Source organism: Tursiops truncatus, chromosome 13, assembly GCF_011762595.2.
Source record: "Tursiops truncatus isolate mTurTru1 chromosome 13, mTurTru1.mat.Y, whole genome shotgun sequence".
NCBI lineage: Eukaryota > Metazoa > Chordata > Mammalia > Artiodactyla > Delphinidae > Tursiops > Tursiops truncatus.
The window spans coordinates 56,100,638-56,115,646 of record NC_047046.1 but is presented as its reverse complement, the minus strand read 5'-3'; positions in this window follow the sequence as shown (position 1 = coordinate 56,115,646).

Sequence of the window (15,009 nt, the reverse complement as noted above, 5' to 3'; positions counted from 1 at the left end):
TTGATTTATCATATTTATTACATAGTGTTTATTTGGAAAGTCACCTAATATATGAACACTTTACAGAAATAAATATTGCTAGGGCACAATTGGGCAAAAAAGCCCAATGAGCATTCCACAAAGGGAGCAAGATTATGCATCTTACCCTCCTCTGTATAAAGGAGGCACATGGCATAGGGTGGGGATCCCCAGCCTGTAAACCAAACCTGCCTTCCTGTTCTCTGACAGCAGCCAATCTCTGCTGGGCAGTAAGGACAATCCACAGCTGCTCTTTCTGTGTTCTTTATTGCTCTGTTCTTCACATTAAAAGAAAAAAAATAACCTAACCATTTAAGCGTTTTGTACCTTGTGGTTGGTACTGAGTGAAACTTAGAAGGGCTATGGCAGCAGTCAGATTAATTGACCTGTGTTGACCAAAAAGTATTTTAAAAGAATATCTGCCACTCTTTTCAGTTTTATCCTCAACCAACGTTGAAGCTTCAAACCATCCACTTAAAAAAAACTGCTGGGTACCTTAAAAAAAAAAACATAAATGCAGGAGGTGAATATATCACTTACCATTTCCCATGACTAATTATACAGAAATCTCTAGTAATGTCATTCATATTTGTTTAAGAGCCATGTGCTGTTTCAGGCTTCCCAGTTCAGAGGCTGACTGAGTGGGAAAGTGCCCTTGTTCTCTGCTGCTTCTTTTCTCAGGTTGTCTCTCTTCTTCTTTTTAAATTTCATTTCCTCTTTTATGTATTATGACTTTTTACCACATGGTCCTCATTTTTTTCCCTAAAATACTTGTGTGTGTGTGTGTGTGTGTGTGCACGTGTGTGTGTGTGTGTGTGTGTGTGTGTGTGTGTGTGTGTGTGTGCGCATGTCTGGATCCTGCAATAACTGAGCAATTTCAGTTTAATAGAATTTCAAACTTGCCTTTGGAGATAGGAGCAGTTTTCCTGGGCAAAGAGGAAGAAATATAGCCTTAAGAAAGCAGTGAGATAGTGCCAGTGAGGAATAAGATGGCTCAATTTACAAATTTTCTTTTATATATATATCTCCAAAATTTGTCCCCAAATTTGTTTTCATAAATGCCACATAACCTCATCATTGACAAAACAAAAACAAAACAGAGAAAAATTTCCCAAAATAACAAACAAAGAGATTGGAATATTTCTCAGGTTGGAGTTTCATTTTATTCATATGAAGCATTAATATGGATTTTCAACAAAGAGAAATGGGCTGATGTTAATCCATTTTTACAACCGTCTTTATAAGGGTTTCAGTTTAACAGCTGTTTAAAGAAACCAGTGTTTTGATGCAAGAACAAAGGTAAGATTGCTGTGGGGAAGAGAAAAAGCGGAAATGTAAAGATCCATTATAAAGGCCCTCATAAAAAATAAGCTGCAGTGTTTAGAGATATTATAATGTATGTTTGGCCCCAGCACATAGCAGGCATTTAGTGAATATTTGTTGATTAAATTGAAGGAAGAGAAGAGGAAAGAAAGGAATAAAGGAAGGAAGGGAGGAGGGAGGGAGGAAAGAAGGAAGGAAGGAAAGAAAGAAGGAAGGAAGGAGGAAGGCAGGAAGGAAGGCAGGAGGAAGGAAGGGAAGGAAGGAGGGAGGGAGGGGGAAGGAGGGAGGAAAGAAGGAAGGAAGAAAAGGAAAAGGAGGAAGGAAGGGAGAGGAAGAGAGAGGAAGGGAGGGAAAAACCCTGTTTTCAGTTCCTGTGAGCTGTTTCCTATGTGAAGTAAAGTACTATGTTGCTTCTGGGAAAAATAACCTTCAAGAATAGTTTTTCAGTAAGAGAATCCTGAAACTCCAGACTGCTGTAATCTTCCAGAGTCCTTTATCATGTCTCAAACACCTCAGCATTTGACCCACTAGTTGTAAAATTAGGCCCCCAAGCTGGAGACTAAGCAAGGGGTCAGAGGTGAGGTTCAGTATGTTACAGAAGGATCTGGAATAAGATCTGTACACATTTCTTTCCCATTGGAGGACTCCCATGGTCCTGTGGGCAAGGAAGAGTACATTGGAAGAACACTGACCTTGGAGTTCACTGAGTTTGAATTCAAAATTTGTTAGTGGCATACTTCCACATCCTTGGCCTCATTTCCATGTTCTCTGAGAGTAACTTTGCTGTCTTCTCCCATACATATCACTCTGTGTTCTCCAAGGAATGTGTGTGTCACTTATCTGTCTGGTGGACACAAGCCTTGTCTGGGTGCACTCACCTCAGGGAGTTCTTTGTTATTCTCAGGTCCACTTGCCCTCGGAGGGTGTTCCCTGTTCTGCTCTCAAACATAAGCTGGGAAGAGGGGCTTTGGGCGTCCACCTGTGCCAGCCACTGGGTGGGTCAAACCAACATCCCATTAGTAGAGTCCATTTTGACTTCAAATCCAAAAGATACTCTCTAATCTCACTTTTATGGTCTTCACTGTAATTTATTGCTAAGGCCTTGGGTAAATTACTCATTTCTTCTAAAAAAAAAAAGGATTTTAAACGATAAAAAGTTATGAAGAAAAAATGACAATGGTTTTAAAATGCCTAATTCAATGTCTAATACATCATATATCCTTTATAAGTGGCAGCTGAACCTTCTTTGTAGTTCCAACCATGACTCTTTTGTAGTAAGTATCCGATAAATATGCATGAATTCACTACTGTCAAGTATGGAGCCCAAGAATAAATCAGGTAGAAAAGCAAGATTTTTAAAACTGTCCTTCTAATCTTAAATACTTTTCCATATAACTTACTCCCCACTAACCCCACAAACCTGAAGCAATACAGGAAAAGCAAAGTGTTAATTAGGCAGTTTTTGGTGAAGTTGATTAATGAAGAAAGATATTACTCATTAATTACAGACAGAAACCCCTCATTTGAACTCAATAACAGTTTTAATTAAAATTCTTAGTCTCCCAAAGTATGGCTCCTTTAACCTGGTTTAATTATTTTCTAGGTCTTGCCTATGACCTTGCATTAATTTGCATGGTGCTAAACATGATTCTCTATTTGTCTGGCTATGTGTTATTATAGGAGAATTTCACATTTTAGCTAAAATCAATATTAGCCAAAGATGCCAGCTGATTAATTGGGTTTAGAGATGTATCACACATGCACTTAAAATGCAAATAAACGGTGGGGTTTAATGGAGAATATTTTATAATAAGGAAGATTTCATCTTGTTCATAATTTTCATTAAATGTGAATTTGTTAACTATATACCACTTAATTATTCATTATCAGAAGGTAGTCTTCTTTTAAGAATGTTGCAGCCTGTGTTATTTCAATATAGTATACAAATCAAATATCATTTCTACATCAAAATTTAAAGTGAGCAGACCTCAATTTAAAATTTAAAATGAATTACAAACATATAAGCAATGTTTACTTGCTTAAACTTACTCTAGGAATTTAAATTCCTAGAATTGGAATTTACAAACATATAAGCAATGTTTACTTGCCTAAACTTACTCTAGGAATTTACTCTACAGATACATAAATATATGTACAAGAAGGTTTCACACAGAATTATTTGTAATAAAGAAACCTGAAAATTACCTGAATGTCTATCAGTAGTATGCATCTCTACAACAAGGCAAACATATACATACATTCATGAAACCATGTTCATGGTTCACTGAGCAGCATTGCAAACGTGTTGCAGAGCTGAGAAAAGAGACGATACTTGCTATAAGGATGTAATCTATTTACCCATGGATGCAGGACTTAAGGAACGTGATTCAGTAGCACAGGGAAGGAGTGGGCACAGTCTGCCTTGGTGCAGTTTGCCCCTTGCTCTGGGTTCCCTACAAGGAAAGCCATTCTGATGATGATGCGGAAGCTGAATTTTTGCTTTGTCACTGATTTTGTATACCCTAGTTTCTGTTCTTATTCCAGAAGAACTTAGATTCATAATCTATATCTACTGTTTAGGGTAATGTTTACAACATTGGTCTAAGGTCAGCACTATCAAGACCACCTCCTCATCAAAGAAACCAAAATAGGACTGGGGCCCAGATGCTCTCATTCAATATTCCTGCTTCTAACTCTCTGGGGTCCCAGAAGACCTGTCTTTCTTAAAATTATTTTAAAAATAAAAATGAAGAGAGAAAGACATAAGCAAATGATAAATCAGTATTGACAGTATAAACTCGTTAGTCTTATGTTCATCACAGAAAGAGTAGAACAACATATACAAAAGCACCAGCAAAGTTAGACTTCGGAATGTGATTTCATACTAAATTATGTTTTCTTTCTTTATTTTTCTGTATATTCCAAATGTTTTTTTTTTTTTTTTAATTATAGTAAGTCCTGTACAGAAGAATTAGTTCCATTCTGAGAGCACATTTCTAAGTCCAATTTGTTCGTAAGTCCAACAAAGTTAGCCTAGGTACCCAACTAACACAATCAGCTGTATAGTACTGTACTGTAATAGGTTTATAACACTTTTCACACAAATAATACATAAAACTCAAACACAAAAACTAAAGAAAACATTTTTAATCTTTCAGTGCAGTACTTTGAAAAGTACAGTAGTATAGTACAACAGCTGGCATACAGGGGCTGGTACTGAATGAACAGGTAAGAAGAGTTATTGACTGGAGGAGAGAGAAGAGGTGGGAAATGGTAGAGCTGAAGGATCATCAGCAATAGGAGATGGAGGGAAAGCTGCAATTTCACTCATGCCAGAAGTTGATGGAACGCATGTTCAAATCCTTGAAAGTTCACAACTTGAAGGTTCGTATGCAGGGGACTTACTGTACATATATATATCTTATTAGTGGAATCCTGTATTAGTTAAAGCTAACACACTTGGCCAGAGTCAATCTAGTCCTTAACAAGTTATCATGCAATAGAGCCAAAAATATTAAAACCACTGCTTTCTGTGAAAAAAGTAAAAAAAAAAAAAGCAATTAATGTCATTCACCTAATTAGTATAATAGCTACCTAATTGTGTTAAAGATAAGGCAGCTGAAATTGAGCAAAGAAGTTGAATATTACCAGTATGTCTCTTTCCATCTCACTTGCTCTTGTAAACATATCTACTCATACAATCTATGTACACCCACAGTAGAGCAAAGAAAACATATATAGTAAATGAATATCAAAATAAAAATTAGTTAATTTAAAATTAGACTTTTTCTACCTGTGAAATGGCATAGTACATTTCAGACTTTTTTAATATTTTTAAGACAAAATCCTGTCACAATGAAGACATGATTTAATTCCCTATAATCTATCTGAACACATATTAAAGGAAACATTCTCAAAAACAATGCAATGAATGCTTTCAGATATCATCTGCCCTCTGAACCAGCATAACACATTTTAGGTAAAAGTAAATGAGAGGTGGTTTAAAATATCCTAAAGAAGACAAAACAGTGGGCAATTTCATAGCACATTTGCCCCACTCACTGCCCATGCTTTACAATTATTCTAAAATATGGAGTTTTCATGTGAGATATATTAGAAGAAAACAAAAACTTCCATTAGCATTGCTTAAAAATTTGTAAACTAAACTATTTAGAACTATTACATTATACATTAATAAAATTATGAATTAAACATAAGTTTAGCTTTATTACTTTATGCACAGACGAAACAGGTGTCGCTTTTTAAAAAAAAAAATAGAATTCCTTGGAATATGAACATTTGGTTCTTGGTCATCTTAAAAAAGAAAATTAAAAAAAGCTATGAATCTGTTTTGCTCTGTCATATTCTTCCATGCTTTACCTGTAGCTCAGTCTTCTCCAAGCATGTCATAGGTCCTATCACAAATGCCTTGTTAAAGAATGCAATGTCTTCAGAGAGAACTCAACTGGTTTCTTATAATCATTACTTTTTTTTCTATGTCTTTTTATACTATCTTTTAATAATCTCCCTTAGACATCCAGGTATTTCAAAACTATCAGTGAGCAGAATGAAAAATACTAAGCTCTGGAAAAAAATTATTTAATGGAATATTTTCCCATTTCTACTTTCACCATCCTTATTAATTATCTGTGATTCCCCCACTACCACCACCAATTACTAATCTTGATTATGTACAGATTCTTTTGTTTCTCTATGATGTAATCCACTTGGTCTTGGAACTTTGAAATTATTTAAACAAGCATCCATGACTCTCTTCCAAAGTTTCTGAGGTTTCAATTTCCTCTTAATCAAGTCTATCCTACCCTTTTTTTAATTAAAAAATAAATAAATAAACATCTTTATTGGAATATAATTGCTTTATCATGGTGTGTTAGTTTCTGCTTTATGACAAAGTGAATCACCTATACATATACATATGTCTCCATATCTCCTCCCTCTTGCATCTCCCTCCCACCCTCCTTATCCCACCCCTCTAGGTGGTCACAAAGCACCGAGCTGATCTTCCTGTGCTATGTGTGAAGATCATTCTTTCTGTTGCCAATAATAGAAGCAAAATAGAGGTTATTTGCTTCTGCCTTCTCTGTGCAAAATGTCTCATAGTGCCAGCTCATCCAAAGGCTATAAAAACTCATAGTCATGCATTAAAAATATCCAAGTCTTAATCCTAAACTTGTGATTTAATTAATCAGTCATTAATAATCTCTATTATCAATAACTACAATATATTTGCAAACTTGTGAATTGGAACCAAAATAAGAATCAGGAAAACTCAGATCTCATAGGGCAGTGGTCCCAAATATTTTTGGCACAAGGGACGGGTTTCGTGGAAAACAATTTTTCCATGGACAGGGCAGGGTGGTGGTTCAGGCAGTAATGCAAGTGATAGGGAGCAATGAGGAGCAATGGGGAGTGGCAGAGGAAGCTTCACTTGCTTGGTTGCTGCTCACTTCCTGTTCTGTGGCCCAGTTCCTAACAGACTGTGGACTGGTACTAGTTTGCAGCCCAGGGGCTGGGGACCCCTGTTATAGGGTACTATTGAAAACCTTTATAGAACAAGTATAGAATCAAGGTAGCTCAGAGGTCAATTCAGTGAAGTAGGAGCAGACAGATTTTAATTCTTACCCTTTTCGTGCTGAAAACAAATCATATCATCCAGCGAGCCTGGGATTCTTCATCCATAAATCAATGTAGTGAACACTGTACTTTACCTAACACTGTTCTCAATTCTCTTCTCCTTTGCTTATCTTTACCAGAGAGAGTTTAATATTTGCTTTCCTGGCTTCCTCTTAATTTAGTAGTCGTTCCATGTCACTGTGCTGACCAATAGAACCTAAGTGAAACTCTAATGGAGAGGTTCTTGGGTAAATGTTAGGTTTCCTGAGAAAAAGAAGCAGATGCCATGCTTTCCCCTCTTTTTTCCTGTCTTTAATGATGACTCCATGTCTGTATTGAAGTAGCCATATTGTGATAACATGTGAGTCAAAGTGTATGGGCAAAAAAGTCACTAGCTTAGGATAGGGGAATGGAAAGGTTACATGTACCTGGGTCCCTGATGACACTTCTTTACTATGGGACCAATGTCAATGGCCATCTACTTCCAGACTCCTTGGATAAGAAAAATAAATGCTTTGGGGACTGAGCTTTTGTCAGTTAGCTATTCCGTTGCTTACAACCAAATATGTTCTTCAATCACTGTTTCTCAGATTGGACTATTCACAGAGTAGTTGTACAAAAGACAATTTTCTGGGTCTCTACTTCATTGTAGCAGTTTGTCATGAGAGCCAGCATCTGTGTTTTTAACAAATAATCCAGGTGATCCTTAGGTCGGTGCCTCTCAAACTTACATGATAGAATATATTTAGTAACCGAAACATTGTCAATTATCTAGAAACTTGGCTCTTATTCTACACTTAATGTTTGTCAATTAAGCCATAAGATTACCAGTAAAAATACAGAGCAAAGGATTTTTCACAGGTGCTTCTCATTACCTTCCCTCTTCTGATGCCTGGGTCCCCACCACCTTGACTCACTCTCTCCCACCACCATCCATCACCTTTCCCATTTTTTTCCCTGCAGTCTTTCCTCTTGCCTGCTGGAATTCTCTCATGTGTCATTTTCTCACTTTACAATTCTCCTTCAATCCTTCTGTTCCTCTTTATTCTATGATTGACTCTCCCTGAGAAGCCATTTGCAATCCCCTATTATGAAGAATTCCCTATAAAAATAAATTATACTGTGCTGTGTTTAGGAGATAAACTTGATGGGGTAAACAGCTGTACACAGCAGCTCTGTGCAAACAAGTTTAAAGCAAAATCCAGCCAACTGCTCAGCATGAACCTTCTGAGAGCTAAGATCAGCTGTTGTACTATCCAATCATTGTCCTACAGAAAGCCAGGCTTGCTGGGACAGAAATGAAAGAACAGTATCACCAGGTGATCCAAGCAGGGGTAGCAAGTGAAATGTATACTGTCCAAAAAAAGATGCTACATTGATAATCTTTCACATTGACACATTTCATCAGGAGCAAACCAAAATGACTTTAGGAATATTTTGTTTAAAAAGGACATTGATATCAGCTATGCTGAGGCATTTTGATACATACATATCTTCCCTTTTAGTATAAAACACGAGAGGTTGATGATAGAGAGTAAAATCACTTCCATACTGGGAGATCATAGGCATATACATTTCTGATAAAACATCTTCAAATTCAAGTTGGAGATTTCTGAGGTTTCACTTTCTTCCTGTAAAGGTTTCTGTTTGTTTGTTTTGTTTTGAAGATGAATATTAACCTATTTTTGATGAAAAAAATCACAAATAGCTAAGATTGGTTTGGACCTTAATTGTTTTCTAGTCCCACCTTTTCAATGATTTTTTCAGCACTTTTAAATGTTCAAACCCCATCTACCATATACTCAGTAACCTCTAGGGAAAGAAAAACCCTGTCTCCAAATGCAGCCCATCTGATGAGTATCTTTGACAGTTTTCCTTGTGTGGAGCTAAAATCAACCTTTTTAAAAAGTCCATCAGGCTTCCTGTGGTCAAACATAATAAGAGAATCTTTGTCAGTTGTTTGAAGGAAACTAATCTTCACACCGTATTACACTCAGTCTTCCTTTTTCCAAGTGAATCTTTGCCAATTCCTTTACTTGAATATCCCGTCATGAGTTCAATTCCTTCCAGCATCCATCATTTGAACAAGTTCCAGCTTATCCCTCCTAAAATTTAGGGCTCAGAATTATGTGAAATATGCAAGTTGAAGTCTGACAAGTAAAGAATAAAATGAGATAATTATTATCCTTTATTTGATGTTGTATGGCTAGTATCCCAACATTTACTGTTTTATGATTTTGGAGATGTTTTATTATATTGCTGACATATTTATAGTTTTAAATATTCTTAATAAATACTTAATAAATATTATCAATATCTCATATTAATCCACCATATCCCTAACTATACCTAGATTCTTGTAGCTGGATATTGGCTCAAAGTTTTAGGTGTTAATATTAGACCTGTTAAATTTTGCATCATTATATTTAGCTCATATATTCAGGTTCCTATGGATCCCGATTCTGCCCTCCAATATACTTTCTATACTTCCATATTCAAGCCATCAAAAAATTGCAGAATCATTGCTTTCTATCAATTCAGCCTTTTATTATCTATAAAATCTATAAATTTTCAGCCTTTTATTAAACTAGGTTATCACCATAGAAATACATATCAAAATTCACTTTATCCTCCCCTTGCCTCATCCCATGCACCCCACACAAGGACTTCCCAAAGTTACTTTGTAAAGATGTAATTTAACCACATCTCTCTGGCCTTCATTGGTAAAGAGATACCTACATTTTGATGCCTTACTGATTGTACATTTTGTAACACCAGGAGCTTGCCTGTGTTTTTACTTCTGTATTCTCAGTACCCCCAAATAGCCTCTGGCAGATAATGGGTGCTCAATAAATACATGCTGAAAGAAGTAATAAATCAGAGTTTTGACTTTACCAAAAAACTTCAAGTTAACCTTACTCAAAATATATAACATTTACATATTGCTCACTTTTTCTATATAGCAGAAAAAGAAGCAAGAGTGTCCAATTATCCAGTTATGATGATGAATGTACAGAGTCAAATAAAACGGCTCAGTTAAAAATGATGTTAGTGCTTTCAGCATCATTATGTGTTCTGGTTAATATATGTGAATAATGTTTTACAACTTTCAAAATTCCTTCCCATTAATCAACTCATTTGAATCTAACATTAACATGGTAAAATAGCCAGAGTGATATTATAATCTTGATTTTTCAGATGAAAAACAAACAAAAATGTCAAGCAATAATTGGAAAAGTTAAATTATTTGCCAAGAGTATCCCATTGTCTAGATCAGCATTTTGTATATTTTCACTTATTCCAAGAAAATCCAGACATCTCCATCTTAAATGTGATTAAGGTGTTAAACTAGCTATGTGACTTGGACAAGTCAACATTATTCACTGAGCTTCAATTTAATTATTTATAAAAACTGATATTAAAAGGCCATCCTTACCAAATTTCTTAAGATTATGAGCTCACTTATCATATAAGAAAATTAATGTGATATCTCTTGGACAAATTTTTTAAAAAAACTGTAGAATCACATAATTTCAGAGGTAGAAGAAACCTTACCAATTCATATATAAAGCTTCTTATTATTCATAAAAGGGAACTGAAGTCCAGAATTGTTGAGTTGGCAAGGGACACTGAGTCACTCTGGGGAGAAAATGCGACAAAACTCTGGACACTGAATTCTTGGGAATGGGCTTCTCCCACCACATCATCTTGATTTTTACTCAATCAGATGTCTAACATCACATTAACATGATAGACACATTCCTTTTACTTTGAGGATAGATATTCCTTATAATAATATTTTAATGTAATAAACATAAATAAATATTACATGAGAACGGTGGATTCCAGATTATCACAATGTTGGTAGCCTTAGTTCATATTTGCTCTATAGAACAAGTTCAATAGTCTCTAAATTAAGAACCACTGATTATTTCTGTATAGATGGAGGGAATTTGGAGACACCAAAAAGTAAACATCAAATAAAATTAAGCTACTCCCATACTGAAGAATTAAAATTGTAACAAGATGGCATTAATACACATGTTAGAAAGAAAGGGATCTAAACACAAAAAACTCAGTTTGAAATGTCACATACTGAGGGGGATATATCGTCTAGCTGGGTTAAATCTAAATCTTAAATACACTAATTGGCTAATTTAATAAGTTAGATATGACCTCCTCCACTTTCCAGACAAGAATCCCTCTCTTGCCTCAATATTCAGCCCAACTCCTAAAACATAAATTCCAAATCTTTGTTTTCCATCAGTTTTCTCTTCTCGTGAGCATGAGGGCTTAATTTTTCTTAGGAGTTTGCTAAAACACAAAGTAGCAATTATTCACTTAGGGGACTTGTTATTCTCAACAAAAATATTTTATAATATATATATGCTAGCAGAGATGGGATGTGCTTGCGGTGGCTTCAGACTGTTATTACTCTAGTTTTAGTGTTCTTTTCTTGCCATTTGCTGAAAGCCACCAATAATTCCAGTATTTGGCCCTTGGAATGTAGCAAAGAAAGGAAATTCAGAGGCTTCTGGTCCAATGAGGCATTGCTCACCCCCAAACCACAGCATCTGAGTCGACTATATGGTTTCCACAGGAATAGAAGTGTCTCACAAATGTGTGAGGCAGATGATTATCCAATAGATAGAGGTGGGGGGTGGTGAGGTCAACGTTAATTGCAGAAGTTCTCACATCTAAGATTGTCCTCAAAAAGTTTGGAATTAAAGTAGTTAAGATGAAAAAAGAATAAAGGGGAATTTGGGAAAGAACAGAACACTGTTTTATTCTACTTCTGAGTTGCTTCCTTAGTGTCATTTTAGATGATTTTCCTGATTACAAGAACAGGATAGATGTGCCATTTTGGGTATTTAGTAGGGTAAAGTCCAAGGTGTTGTGTATGTAAGAGTGTGTTTAAAGAATTCCATGGAAAAATTTATATCTGTGGACTTCAGTGGTGCCCCAAAGCCTCTAAGAATGAACAGCTGTGACTTTGATAAAACATGATGTGGATGGACTTGGGAGATAAGAGAAACTCACTGGAAGCCAAGTTGTCCTTAAAAAATAAAAACAAACAGATACAAACAAAAACCCAAACCTACAAGTGATGAAGGCGTGATGGACCAGACTTAGCAACAGACAGGACTTGGGTATGGGAGGGGCTTTGGATCTCAATGAACTTAGAAGCTGTATTTGAACCCTCTCTGATCCAGATGCCAGTCACTCAAATATTTAGGGAAAGAAAAAAATGAGCAATAAAACTGACAAAAAGATTCAGTAAAGGTGAAGCTTGTAACAAAGCAATATATGAGAAAGGCAAAGTGTTTTCTCATCAGAGGGAAAGAGAGGTGAGTGTGACATATGCAGAACAAGTGGCAGTGGAACTTTAGGGGATCGTAATAGAGAGAACTGATGGCCCCAAAGACTATGGGCACTAAGAAGAGGTGAGAGTCACCATGTGGGCAACCCTGGAGGAGCAGGTGATATAGTAAGACAATTTTTGACCAGGGGGCAAAAACTGAATGATTATCTTAAGGTAAGAAAGCAATAATGATGGTAGGAGAGAAAACTGATATATTTGGTCATGTTGGAGGATTGAACCCAGTCCCACCATGTGGACACTCCTGTCAGAAAATCAGTGGTTCACACACTAAAGTTAAAGTTACCTCACAGTCTTGGCAGCCTAGAGAGAGGAAATAGCAGCTGCAGCAGAGGGGGTAGCAGAACCACTGCAGGGAAATATCATGCCCTGCCCTGCCTGCCCAATCTGCTACTCTGGAACCTCTGAGAAGGTATTAAAAAGAGGAAAATATTGAGCTCCGGAATTTGCTGGCTAGCAATATTGATTCCAGTTATTGATGGGTCAGTTACTAAGGTGGATTTATCTATGATCCATAGGCACATTCTTTTTCAGATATGCACATTTACTTCCCCAAAGTTAGCTTGTCAGTAGTGTTTGCTTGATGTAGTTGATTTCATAAATCTTTTCTTGTATTTTTATTTTGGAAAAGATGCAATTTAAAATTCCAAGAAAACCAACTTAATTATATAATTTTGTCATCTGTTCTTCTTACTAATGTGTCAAAACACTTTCAAGAATGGCTATCGTCAAGTAGAGGCCCAGCTGGTTTCCAGGAAATGGATGCATTGAGAGACTTCTGGCATTGAGTCATGTATAATGTTGGAAAAATGTAGAAGTTTATTCCTTTGGGAAGGGTGCCTGAAGGGAAACACTTGCAGTTACTTCCTTTCTCTGTTGAGTAGAATGCCCAGAAATTAAAATAGCTCAGAGACTTTTTCATACTGCCTTTGTCAAATAGATAAAGATAGGTACTTCTTGTATGACCAGGCTTTGACTAGTGGGCAGTGAGAGAGGTGTACCCATGAGAAGAACACTGTTTAGTTTTGTTTGCATTTCAGTTGGAGGGGACCAATACCTCGAGCCAGCTTTTTACTATAAGAGTGACTGTGGGAAGATGCTCAAACTTCACAAATGGAAGTAAGGCTAAATATTAAGGCATCTTAGACAAATGAGCTACAATTTTTGTTTCTCACAACTGTACATTTCCCATCTGATAAAATACTCATTAATATAATATATCACTTATTATATTAGAGCTGCAAAATTTATCTTGTAATGTGAACTAATCACACACATAGCTTTGTTTAGGAGTCAAAGTCCTGTCCAACACACACACACAGACACAGGCACAAACACACACAAGACAAATTGAAGTCTTTCAGGAAGGGAGCATGTCTTCTAGCTCTTTGGATGCTTTAATTCACTTATGTATTTAATTATTTAACAGATAATTTTTGAATGCCTATTATATGTTAAACACTATATTTAGGTCCTTGGTATAGAAAATAAATGGATATCAGCCCTCACAGAGCTTGAAATTTATGGAGAGAGTAGACAAGTAAATAAGCAAGAGATGGATATGTACTTCAATGAGGAAACCATGAGATGCTAAGAAAGTGCACAGCAGAGAAATTGAACTTGGTTGCAGGCACTCAGAGAAGACTTCCTGAGGGTGATGAAATGGGGAACTAAAGTATGGAAATTATTCAAATGAGGATTTTGGGGAGAAATATTCCAGAAAGAGGAAACGCCTTGTGTGATTGCTCAGCAACAAGTGAGAGTATGGTCTATGACAGGATCTTAGAGAAATGCATTGTGGCTGGAGTGTAGAGAGCAGGCAGGGAAAGGAGGAGGGAAAGATGAGAAAAGACAGAAAAGTCAAGGGAAGGGTAATCTCAGTTATGAAGGTCCTTATAGGAGAGGTTAAGGATCCTGGACTTTATCTTAGACATTGTGCCATCTGCCTGTACTACTTTCTTACAATTCATGAGAACTTGAACAAGTTACTTAACCATTCTTGCCTACTTCCTCAACTCTACGATGGATCAAGTGATCTAAATGATTTTGTCTTCACATGACTGCTCTCAGGGCCTCTGACATCAACACACCAAGGCTTTGTGTATCATACTACAGCTCTTTAACTTATGATTAAATTAAATTATACATTTTTTCAATATCCCTAATATGTAAAATATGGGTCTACTTGTATTTTTACTTTTGTCCAAAGCATGATGATTAGAATATTTAGTTTAGAGAGGAAAGTCTTAGGGGAAATATAACTTTTTCAACTATGTGAAATCCTGTCATTTTAAGATATAATGAGAATTTACTGCCCCAGAGGGCATAGTAGGATATGTAAATCAAATTTACAAGTAGATTTCATCTCACTGAAGTTTTGAATAATTTGTAATATTCTTAAGTGCAATAGGCTACTTCAAAGATAATGAACTTCCCATCATGGGAAGTGTCTAAATAGAGGCTAGATGACCATCTGGCAAATATGTAATAGGGAGATAGGAATTTGGAATAGATGACCCTCATGGTAGACAGATAGTGGAGTTACTGTCTTGACTAAGTATTTCTCAGAGAAATTGATTTTACCCACAATTTCAGCTGAGTGGTCAAAAGGCCACATTATTGCCTCTGTTTCCCATGACCACCACCTAAAGTCA